At 35.7% G+C, this 13,336-nt stretch overlaps 1 protein-coding gene across 1 annotated transcript in view; it reads right to left on the bottom strand.

Moving 5' to 3' along the window:
• Window positions 1-12,163: 12,163 nt before the first annotated feature.
• CHEK1 (checkpoint kinase 1) overlaps window positions 12,164-13,336 on the bottom strand; it is a 31,140-nt gene continuing 29,967 nt past the window's right edge. The window contains exon 14 of the mRNA XM_014848592.3: window positions 12,164-12,302. The gene's annotated coding sequence lies outside the window, so the exon portion shown is untranslated. The remainder of the gene's footprint in view (window positions 12,303-13,336) is intronic.

Below are 13,336 nucleotides of genomic sequence, written 5' to 3' on the forward strand. Positions count from 1 at the left end.
AGAGTCTAGAACATACTACAAAAATGTCCAAGTTTCAATTGAAAAATCACTCTTCATATCAAGAACCAGGAAGATCCCAAACTAAATGAAAAAATACAATTGATGCCAAAATTGAGATGACAGAGATGTTAGAATTATTAGAAAAAGATTTTAGCAGCCATGATAAATATGTTTTCATGAAGAATTATTAACATCTTTGAAATAAGTAAATAGAAAGCCTCAGTAGATAAAAAGTTTCAGCAAAGAAATAAAACATAAAGAAATACAAAATCGACATTTTAGAACTAAAGAATATAATAACCATAATAACAAGCTCTGGATTGGACTCAGTAGAATGGAGGAGAGAGGCAAGAACAAGTGAACCAGAAGACAGAATCATAGAAATTACCCAATCAGAACAAGAGAAAAAGAAAGAAACTAAACAAAAAAATACAAACACAAAGAGCAGAGCCTGAGGGATCCAAGAAACTATAACAAGAGATGTAACATTCATGTCACTGGAGTCCAAAAGAGGAGAAGAAAGAAAGCAGGACTGAAAAAGTACTCAAAAAAATAATGGCTGAAAACTTCCCAAATTTGGGAAGAGACACAAACTACATATTCAAGAAGCTGAGAAAACACCAAACAATAAAAATCTAAAGAAATCTACACCAAGAACCATCATAATGAAACTTCTAAAAACTAAAGACAAAGAAAAAAACTTTAAAACAGTCAGACAAAAATAAACCTTTATATACAGGGAGAAAACAATTAGAAATACAGTAGATTTCTCATCGGAAGCAATGGAAGCCAGAAGGAAGTGGCATAACATTTTTCAGGTGATGAAAGAAAGAAATGTCAAACAAGAATCCTATACCCAGCAAAATATCCTTCAGGAATTAGGGAGAAATCAAGATAGTCTCATATGAAGGAAAACTAAGAGAATTTGTCACCGTGGACTTACCCTAAAAGAATGGCTAAAGGAAGTATCCTAAACAGAAAGGAAATAATAAAAAAAAGGAACCTTGAAACTTCACTGTGGTAGGCAGAAAAATGTTCACATCCTAAACCTCAAAACAAAAAAATATGTTACCTCACACAGAATAGGATAATTAAGTTGCAGATGGAATTAAGTTTGCTAACCAGCTGACTTTAAGATAGGGAGATTATCCTGGATTATCTGGATGGGCTCAATGTAACCACAAGGGTCTTTAGAAGTAGAAAAGGGAGAAAGAAGTGAAGGTCAGAATGATGCAGTGTGAGAAGGATCAGATCCTCTGTGCTGGCTTTGAAATTAGAGAAATGAGACCATGAGCCAAAGAATGTGGGCAACCCATTGAAGCTGTAAAAGGCAAAGAAATGCCTCCAGAAAGGATTGCAGAGCAGCCAATACTTTGATCTAAACGCATGGAGACATGTGTCAGAGTCCTGACCTACAGAAGTGTAAAATAATACTTTTGTATTGTTTTAAGCCACTCACTTTGTGGTAATTTGGTAAAGCAGCAATAAACAATAAAGAAAAACAACTAGACAGAAAATCAGCAAAGATATAGAACTCAAAACACCATAAACCAAAAGGATCTAATCAACATTTATATAACACCCCACCCAACTACAACAGTACACATTCTTTTCAAGTACCCATGGAAAACACAAGAGAGACTATATCATGAGCTGGAAAACATAGTTCAACTATTAAAGAACGAAAATCATATAGATTGTGTTCGCCAAATACAATGGAATCAAACTAGAAATCAACAATAGAAAGATAACAGGAAAATATCCAAATACATGGAAATTAAAGAACATATTTCTAAATAATCCATAGGTCAAAGAAGAATTATCAAGGGAAATAAAAAATACATTGAACTGAATGAAAAAGAAAGCACAACATATCAAAATTTGTGGGACACAGCTAAAGCAGGGCTGAGGAAAATCTGAAGCAGTAAATGCACACTGTAGAAAATAGGAAAAGGTTCAAATCAATTAAAGTTCCTGTCCTCAAGAACCTAGAATATGAAAAGCAAAATAAACCCAAAGTAAGCAGAAAAAAGGAAGTGATGAAGATAAAAGCAAAAATCAATAAAACTGAAAACAGAAAAACAGAGAAAAGCAATAAAACAAAGAAATTTTCAGGGCTGGCCCCATGGCTGAGTGGTTAAGTTCTCGCACTCTGCTTCGGCAGCCCAGGATTTCGCTGGTTTGAATCCTGGGCGTGGACATGGCACTGCTGGTCAGGCCATGCTGAGGCGGCGTCCCATATGCCACAACTGGAAGGACCCACAACTAAAATTACACAACTATGTACCAGGGGGCTTTGAGAGAAAAAGGAAAAATAAAATTAAAAAAAAAAAAAGAACTTTTCTTTGTAAAGATTAGTTAAAACTGACAAACCTCTAGCAAGACTGACAAAGAAAAAAAGAGAATATACAAATTACCAATATCTAAATGAAACAGGGGATATCACAACAGACCCTAAAGACATCTAAAAGATAATAAGAGATTACTACAAACAACTCTATATACATAAATTTGACAACTGAAACAAAATGAACCAATTCCTCAAAAATACAAACTACCACAACTTGCTTATTATGAAATGGATAATTTAAATAGCTTTATAACTATTAAGGATATTGAACTTATAATCTAAGAAGTCCCCCAGAAGAAATTTCAAGGCCTTGATAGTTTCACTGGAGAATTCTATCAAATGTTTAAAGAAAAATTAACACCAATGCTACACAATCTCTTCCACAAAACAAACGTGGAAGAAACACTTCCCAATTTATTTTAAGAATGAATGTTACCCTGATACCAAAACCAAAGACAGTATTAAAAAAAAGAAAGATAAAAACACAACAGACCAATATCTCTCATGAATACAATTAAAATATCCTGAACAAAATATTATCAAACAGAATTCAGTAACATATAAAAAGAATTATACATCATGATCATGGGGTTTATTCCATGGATGCAAGGCTGGCTCAATATTTGAAAATTAATCAATGTAATCCACCATATTAACAGGCTAAAGAAAAAAAATAACCTATCAATTCATACAGAAAAAGCATTTACCAAAATTCAACAATCATGCATTAATAAAACTCAGAAAAACACAGAGGAGAATTTTCTCAACTTAAAAAAAAAACCCTACAGATAGCATTATCCTTAACGATGAAAGACTAAATGATTCCCCCTGCGAGAGGAAACAAGAAAAAGATGTCTGCTCTCATCACTCTGTTTTTTTGTGTTTTTTGAGGAAGATTGGCCCTGAGTTAACATCTGTTACCAATCCTCTTCTTTTTCCTTGAGGAAGATTGTTGCTGAGCTAACATCTGTGCCAATCTTCCTCTATTTTATGTGGGATGCCGCCACAGCATGGCTTGATGAGCGGTGCTTGGTTTGCACCCAGGATCTGAACCCACACACCCTGGGCCACTGAAGCAGAGCATACAAACTTAACCACTTTGCCACGGGGCCGGTCCCTGCTCACACCACTCTTACTCAGCATAGTGCTGGAAGTTCCAGTCAGTGCAATAAGGGAAGAGAAGGAAATAAGAGGACTAAAGATCAGAAAGGAAGAAACAAAACTGTCCCTATTTGAAGATGACGTAATGCTCCAAGCAGAAAATTTAAAGGAAACTACAAAAACATTCCTAGAACTAATTGTGAGTTCAGCAAAGTCATAGAATACCATATCAATGTACAAAAATCAGTTGTACTTCTATATACCAACCAGCAATGAACACTTATATGCCAAAACTAAAATTACAGTATCATTTCCAATGATATAAATTTTTAAATATAAATCTAACAAAATATGCATAGGCAAAGAAGGCTGAAAACTACATGATGCTAATGAAAATTTCAAAAGTGGAGAGACATAATGTGTTCAAAAATTGGAAGACTCACCACAATAAGGATGTCAATTCTCCCTAAATTGACAGACAGGTTTAACAGAATTGCTATCAAAAGACCAGCAATGACGAGTGACGTCAGCAAGACAACGAAATAGTATATAACTCCAGGCCCTCATTCCCGCCAAGAAACATTAAAAAAAAAAATCAAGAGACTGGCTAAAATAACTTTATAGGAGCTCTGGAAAACAGGCAAAGATCTATAGCAAACAAGTGAACACTCAATCAAGAAAAAGTTACCTTAAAAAAGGTAGAAAATTTCATGGCATTGTTATTCATCCTTGTCCCATCCCCTTTTCCACAAGGAACAGTCAGGAGGAAGCAGCAGCCCAACTGCCAATACACTCCCTCCAACTGGAGTGAACAGAGCAGACCTCATTTGCAACATTCTAACCGGTCTGGGGGCTGCCTAAGGTGCTGCTCTGTCACAATCAACTCCAGAGCTCAGGTAAGGAAAAGCAGAATAGCTCAGATGTCACGCTGTAAAAAAACATGGGAAGCAGTGAGCAGTGCTTGTGAAAGCTGCAGGGGGATTACAGACAATAGATGTCTGAGAAAGAGATTATGGGCATAGGAATACAATAGAACATCTAAAGCTAGGAGAAGCAGCTGAGGTGTGACTTTTTGAGAAGTTAAGATATTTAAAAGCAGCTATGTATATGGGGAAGTAGAAAAAGGATGCACAAGCCCAAGCAAGATGAATGCCAAGAAGAGATGAGAGAAGACCCAAGTCTTCACCTCAGGCTGATCTCAAGGCTCAGAAAACACCCTGTTAATTAGTGACAGTCTTTTTCAGCATGGAGCTAGTTTCTCACCATGGGAAGAGCTGTTTTTTCAAATGCCTTCTTTTCAACAAAAAAATCACAAGGCATCCAAAAAAACAAAAACAAGAAAACAGCCCATTCAAAGGATGAAAATAAAGTGGCAGACACTTTCCCTAAAGAAACAAAAACACTGGATGTACTAGACCAAGATTTTAAAACAACAGTCTTCAATATGCTCAAAGAGCTAAAGGAGAACACAAAGAACTGAAAGTAATCAGGAAAATAATATATGAATAAAATGAGAATATCAACAAAGAGACAGAGATTGCAAAAAGGAACCAAACAAATTCCAGAGCAGAAATATAAAATAACTGAAAAATTCACTATGGACATTCAACAGCCAACTCAAACAGGCAAAATAATCAGCAAATTTAAAGATAGGTCATTTAAGATTATCGGATCTGAGGAACAAAAAGAAAAAAGAAGAAAACTGAAGAGCTCAAGGGACTTATGAGACACTATCAACCTAAGCAATATGCATATTATTGGAGTCCTAGGAGAAGAGAGAAAGGGACAGAGAGATTATTTGGAGAAATAATGGCCAAAAACTTCCCAAATCTGAAGAAAGGCATGAATCTACAAATACAAGCTCACCAAACTCTAAGTAGGATAAACTGAAAAAGACCCACACCAAGACACACTATAATTAAACTGTCAAAAGACAAAGAGAGAATCTTGAAAGCAGCAAGAAAAAACAATCCTCACATATGAGGGATCCTCAATAAAATTATTAGTCAATTTCCCAGCAGAAACTTTGCAGGCCGAAAGTTAGCAGGGTGATAAATATAGGTCTCAAAGAAACTATGTCAACCAAGAATTCTTTATCTGGTGAAAGTGTGCCTCAAAAATGACATGGGGCTGCCCCCATGGTCAAGTGGTTAAGTTCATGTGCTCTGCTTCAGTGGCCCGGGGTTCGCTAGGTCAAAGCATGGGGGCAGACCTACATACTGCTCATCAAGCCATGCTGTGGCAGCACCCCACATAGAACTAGAATGACCTACAACTAGGATATACAACTATTTATTGGGGCTTTGGGGAGGAAAAAAAAAAGGAAGATTGGCAACAGATGTTAGCTCAGGGCCAATCTTCCTCACCAAGAAATATAAAAAAAGACAGATAAATTAACACATTCCTGGATAAACAAAACCTAAGGGAATTCATTATAACTAGACTTGCCCTACAAGAAATGCTAAAGGGAATCCTTCAAGTTGAAATGAAAGGATGATAGTCAGTAAAACAAAGCCATATGAAAATACAAAGATCTCTAATAAAGACATAGACAAATATATAAACCAACATTATTATAATTTTGGTTTGTAACTCTATTTTCGCACAGGATTTAAAAGACAAATGCATAAAAAAGTAATTATAAATCTATGTCAATGGGTATACAATATACAAAGATGTAATTTGTGACATCAATAAAATAAAATGGGGAAGGGAAAGAGCAAAGCTGAAAAGGACTAGAGCTCTTCTACCCCCAAATTAAGTTGGTATTAATTCTAAATATATTGCTATAACTTTAGGATGGTGGGAACATAAAATGGTCTAGCCGCTGGCAAACAATATAGTGGTTCCCCAAAAAACTAAAAAATATCATTACCATATGACCCAGCAATTCCACTTCTAGGTGTATACTCAAAAGAACTGAAAGCAGAGACTCAAATAGATATTTGCACACCCGTGTTCACAGCAGCATTATTCACAATAGCCAATAGGTAGAAACAATCCAAATATCCATCAAAGGATAAATGGATAAACAAAATGTGGTATATAAATACAATGGAATATTATGCAGACTTAAAAAGGAATAAAATCTGATACAGGCTACAGTATGGATGAACCTTGAAAACAAATGCTAAGTGAAATGAACCAGACGCAAAAGGACAAATATTGTATGAGTTTACTTATATGAGGGACTAGAAGTATTAAAATTTGTAGAAACGGAAAGTAGAATGATGGGTGCCAGGGATTAGTGGAGATGGGTAATGAGGAGTTATTGTTTAATATGTAGAGAGTTTCATTTTGGGAAGGTGAGAAAGTTCTGGAAATACATGATGGTGATGACTGCAGAACAATGTGAATGTAGTGAATGTCACTGAACTAGACACTTAAGAATGGTTAAAATGATAAATTTAGTTGCATATATTCTACCACAATTTAAAAAATAAAACCCAGCAAGATATATATAGATACAGAGAAGATTAATTCATACAAAAAGGTAAAGACTAGTATAGCTAAAACAATTTTGAAATAAACAAAGTGGAAGGAATCAGTTTACCTGAATTCATATTCTATAGGTATAGTAAACAAGACTGTGAGGTATTATTGGGGAGAGAGACATATTCATCAATGGAACAGAACAGAGAATCCAGAAACAGATCTACAAATACACCCAAGTGATTTTTTACAAAGGTGCCAATTCAACGGAGGAAAGAAAAAGTTTCCAATATTGGAACAACTGGATATTAAGAGGCAAAAAATTTAAACTCGACTTAAGGTTCACACTTTACACAAAAATTAACTAAAAAATGTATCACAGTCTTAAATGTGAAATGACAGATCATAACACTTTTAGAAATAACATAGGAGAAACTCTTCAAGATCTAGGCCTAGACAAAAGATTATTAGACTCTTTGTGTAACAGACCAAAAACATCATCCATAAAAGGAAAAACTGTAATTGGACTTCACTGAAATTAAAAACTTTTGTTGTTTTCAGACCTGTTAAGAAGATGAAAAGGCAAGATACAGAATATATTTGCAAACCACATATTCAACAAAGAACTAGTATCTAGAAGACACAAAGAATTTCCAAAACTCAATATAAAAAAAATACACTTAGAACATGAATGAATGACATGAAGAAATATTTCAGCAGACACACAGGTGGCAAATAAGCACATGAAAATTCAACATCATTAGCCACCAGGAAAATGAGAATTAAAACCACAAGATATTACTACACACCTATCAAACAGAACGGCTAAAATAAAAAATAGTGACAACCCTAAATGCTGGTGAGGATGTGAAGAAACTGGATTACTCATTTATTGATGGTGGAAATATGAAATGGTATACCCACTCTGGAAAAGTTTGGCAGTTTCTTTAAAAACTAAACATGCAACGACCATGAGACTTAGCAGTTGCACTCCTGGGCATTTATCCCAGAGAAATAAGGAATATGTTCACACAAAAACCTATACACAAGTGTTCACAGCAGCTGTACTCCCCATAACCAAAAAAGTAGAAATAACCAAGATGTCTTTCAACAGGTGAATGGTTAAACAAGCTGTTAGTCATCCATACCATGGACTACTACACAGCAATAAAAAGGGATTAACAACCAGAGTGAATCTCCAGAGAATTACATTGAATAAAAAAAAGCAATCTCAGGGGTCTGGCCTGGTGGTGTAGTGGTTAAGTTTGCATGCTCTGAATTGGTGGCCTGGGGTTTGTGGGTTCGGAGGCCAGGCATAGATCTACACACCACTCATCAAGGTGTGCTGTGGCGGCATCCCACATACAAAATAAAGGAAGACTGGCAGAGATGTTAGCTCAGGGCCAATCTTCCTCACAGAAAACAAACAAACAAAAAAAGCAATCCCAAAAGGTTACAATACTGTACGATTTCATTTATATAACACTTTTATAATGATAAAATTATAGATATAGACAGCTATTCTTTGACAAAGGAGCTGAGGGCCTACAATGGAGGAAAGAAAGTCTCTTCAACAAATGGTGCTGGGAAAACTGGACAGCCACATGAAAAAGAATGAAAATCAACCATTCTTTTTCACCATTTACTAAAATAAACTCAAAATGGATCAAAGACCTAAAGATTAGGCCTGAAACAACAAGTCTTCTAGAAGAGAATATCGGCAGTACACTCTTTGACATCAGCTTCAAAAGAATCTTTTCAGACACCATAACCCCTCACATGAGGGAAACAATAGAAAGAATAAACAAATGGGACGTCATCAGACAAAAGAGCTTCTTCAAGGCAAGGGAAAACAGGATTGAAACAAAAAAACAGCCCACTAATTGGGAAAAAATATTCACAAGTTATTTATCTGACAAAGGGTTAATCTCCATAATATACAAAGAACTCACACAACTCAACAATAAAAAATCAAACAACCCAATTACAAAATGGGCAGGGGACATAAACAGACATTTCTCCAAAGAAGATATACGGATGGCCAATAGACACATGAAAAGATGCTCATCATCACTAATTATCAGAGAAATGCAAATCAAAACTACACTAAGATATCACCTTACACCTGTTAGAATGGCAAAAATATCCAAAACCAAGAGTGACAAATGTTGGAGAGGCTGTGGAGAAAGGGGAACCCTTTCCCACTGTTGGTGGGAATGCAAACTGGTGCAGCCACTATGGAAAACAGTATGGAGATTCCTCAAAAAGTTAAGAATAGAAATACCTTATGACCCAGCCATCCCACTACTGGGTATCTATCCTAAGAACCTGAAATCAGCAATTCCAAAAGTTCCATGCACCCCTATGTTCATCGCAGCATTATTCACAATAGCCAAGTCATGGAACCAACCTAAGTGCCCAGCAACTGAGGATTGGATAAAGAAGATGTGGTGTGTATATATATATATATATATATATATATATATACACAATGGAATACTACTCAGCCATAAAAAAGGACAAAGTCGTCCCATTCACAACAACATGGATAGACCTTGAGGGTATTATGTTGAGTGAAATAAGCCAGACAGAGAAAGACGAACTCTGTATGACTCCACTCATAGGTGGTAGTTAACACATGGACAAAGAGAACTGATCGGTGGTTGCCAGGGAAAAGGGGAGTGGGGGGAGGGCACTAGGGGTGAAGTAGTGTACCTACAACATGACTAATAATGATGTACAACTGTAATTTCACAAGGATGTTAACTTTCATAACCTTAATTAAAAAACTTAAAAAAAAGGGAAAGACAGAAAAAAAAAATTATAGATATAGAGAATAGATTAGTGGTTCCCAGAGGATGGGACGGAAGTGAGTATGGCTATAAAAGGGCAACATGAGGGATTCTTGTGGTGATGGAAATGTTCTGTCTTGACTATATCAATGTTGATATTCTGGTTATGCTATAGTTTTACAAGACATTACCATTGGGAGAAACTGGGTAAAGAACACACAGGATCTCTCTGTATTATTTTTCACAACTACATGTGAAGCTACAATTTTCTCAAAAGCATTTATATAGACATATTTACATACACACACATAATATTAAAACACACAACAATAGTATATAAACTAGAAAAGCATAAGATCCCTGGATTGTCCAGAAAGAGTACAAGGGGTTAACTTCAGACTTTGATAAGTATGTATACTGTAAATTCTAGAGAACCCCTCCAAAAATAGAAAAGTTTTAGTTTCAAGTTAAGGGAGGAGGAATAAATAAAAAGAAAATACCAAGCAAGACAGAAAAGGTAGAAAACAATATAAATCCAGTGGGACCAAAGTAAGATGGCAGAAATAAATCCAAATATATCAGTAATTACATTGAGTGCAAATGAAATAAGCGCTCCAGTTAAAAGACAAATTGTCAGACTGGATTTAAAAAATAATTAAAAGAGGTACATTTTACATATGATTTAGAAAAGTTAAAAGGAAAAGGATAAAAAAGATACGCCATGTAAACATTAACCAAAAGAAAGCTTGTGGAGCTGTAATAACATCAGGCAAAAAGCATTACTATGTCTAGAAAGAGAGTCACTTCTAAATAAATGGTTTAATCACTGAGAAGACATGACAAGTCTGCACCTGTATATAACCTAAGAACAAAACCCCAAAATACATAGGGCAAAATTAATAGAACCATAAAGAGAAATACACAAATTCACAATCATAGTGGATTTTAACTTACTTCTTCAGTAATTCATTGAATAAGCAGCATAGATATAGAAAATTTGAATATGATTACCTGAGTTGATCATGTACATAGAAGTCTGTATCCAATAACTGTATACACCATATTCCTTTTAGGCACAGATGGAATATTTACAAAAATTAACTATATTCTGAACCACCAAGAAAGACTCAACAAATTTCAAAGTACTGAAACAATACAAAGTGTGCTTTATGACCACAATACAATTAAGCTAAAAATCAATAAAAAATATTCATAAAACTATTACCACCCAGCAATTCTACTCCTAGGTATATACCCAAGAGAACTGAAAATGCATGGACACACAAAAATTTGTACAATAATGTTCCCAGCAGCCTTATTCGTAACAGAGAAAAAGTAGAAAAAACCCAGATGTCCACCAACTGATGGATAGATAAACAAAATGTGGTATACACATCCAATTGATTATTCAGCCATAAAAAGGAATGGAGTACTGACACATGCTGCAACATAGATGAACCCTGAAAACATGAAGTAAAAGACACAAAAGGCCACATATTACACAATTCCATTTATGTTAAGTGTCCAGAATAAGCAAATCCATCAGAGAGAAAGTAGATTAGTGTTTCCCAGGGGCTGAGGGAGGAATAATGAGGAGTCATTACTAACGACTATGATTTCTTTCTGGGGTGATAAAAACGTTCTGGAATTAGACAGTGGTGATGGTTGCACAACTTTGTGAATACACTAAAAACCACTGAAGGGTACTCTTTAAAGGGTGAATTTTATGATATATAAACTATATCTCAAAAGTTTTTAAATAAAAACAATTCCAAAAGGTCTGGAAATTTAGAAACATAATTCTAAATAATCCATAGGTCAAAAAATAAGTCATAAAAATTTTTTTTAAAAATTTGAGCCAGATAACAAAAATACAGCACACGAAAATTTGTGGCAGGAAGTGGTACTCAGAGGGAAATTTATGATTTTAAATGCTTATATGCAACACATATAATTGACACAGGACTGGCATCCTGAACGTATGTATGTAAAGGAAACAGAGGATAGAGGAAACGTGAAACTGTACCAGTGATGTAATCAGCAAACCCAGACTAAAGAAAATTATAGAGTAAACCAGCTAGATTCTTCTACCAATAAACTACAAGAGAAAAAAAACTCAGAAAGGCAGGGCGGGAGGATGAAGTGGGAATTATAGACCAAAAGCAACTTTAGCAACTTAAGACATCAAATTGGTAGTGTGAACTTTATTTGGATCCTGATTCAAAACATACTGTATAAAAAATAAGAATTGAAAATCTGAACACTGAACGGACATCAATTTAGAGCAGTGGGGAAAGGATAACTTTTTCAATAACCAGTGCTGCACTAGATAGTCATATAGGAAAAAAAATGAAACTTGACCTCTACCTCACATTATGCACAACAACCATTTTCACATGGATTGTAGATCTAAACTTGAAAGCTAACGATAAAGCTTTTGGAAGATAATATACCAGAAAATCTTCACAATCTTGAAGTAGGGAATGAGTCCTTAAATAGGAAGCAAAAAATGCTAGCCATGGGCCGGCCCCATAGTCAAGTAGCTGAAGTTCTGCATGGTCCACTTCAGCGGCCTGGGTTCGCCAGTCTGGATCCTGGGTGCAGACCTGCTCCACTTATCAGCCATGCTGTGGCAGCATCCCACATACAAAACAGAGGAAGATTGGCACAGATGTTAGTTCAGAGTGAACCTTCCTCACAAAAAAACAAAACAAAACAAACCACTAACCAGAAGAAAGGTCATAATTGGACTACATTAAAATTACCTGCAACACATGTAATTGACAAGGAAACAGTATGCTAAACATATGAAGGACTGAAATCATTAAGAAAAAGAAAAAACAGGGGCTGGCCCCATGGCTGAGTAGTAAAGTTCACACACTCCACTTTGACGGCCCAGGGTTTCGCCAGTTTGGATCCTGGGCGTGGACCTAGCACCACTCGTCAGGCCATGCTGAGGCGGGTCCCACATAGCAGAGCCAGAAGGACCTACAAGTAGAATATACAACCACATACTGCGGGCCTTTGGGGAAAAGAAGAAAAAAAAAAGAACAGATTGGCAACAGATGTTAGCTCAGGGGCCAATCTTTAAATTAAAAAATTTTTAAAAAAATAGAAAAATAAGCAAAAGACCAGAACAAGCACGTTATAAGATATTCAACCTCATTTAAAGTTAAGAACAAGAAAAATTTGGGCCAGCCTGGTGGCGCAGCAGTTAAGTTCACACGTTTCACTTCCATGGCCCGGGGATCACCAGTTCGGATCCCAGGTGTGGACATGGCACCACTTGGCAAGTTATGCTGTGGCAGACATCCCACATATAAAGTAGAGGAAGATGGGCACGGATGTTAGCTCAGGGCCAGTCTTCCTCAGCAAAAAGAGGAGGATTGGCAGCAGTTAGCTCAAGGCTAATCTTCCTCAAAAAAAAGAAAGAAAGAAAGAATCACTGTTAAAAAAAAAAGAAAGAAAGAAAAGAAAAGAAAAAGAAAAATTAACACCAAACTGAGATATTACACACCAACAACCTGGCAAAAATTAGACTGACATCAAATGTAGGTGAAAATTCAGAATACTAGAAACACATATTCTGTTACTATGAAAATTCTCATACTTTAGTAGATCATTCCAAACTGTTTTTCCAGTAATTCCATATTCTTTTTAT

This window comes from Equus asinus, chromosome 20 (assembly GCF_041296235.1).
Source record: "Equus asinus isolate D_3611 breed Donkey chromosome 20, EquAss-T2T_v2, whole genome shotgun sequence".
Classification (NCBI taxonomy): Eukaryota; Metazoa; Chordata; class Mammalia; order Perissodactyla; family Equidae; genus Equus; species Equus asinus.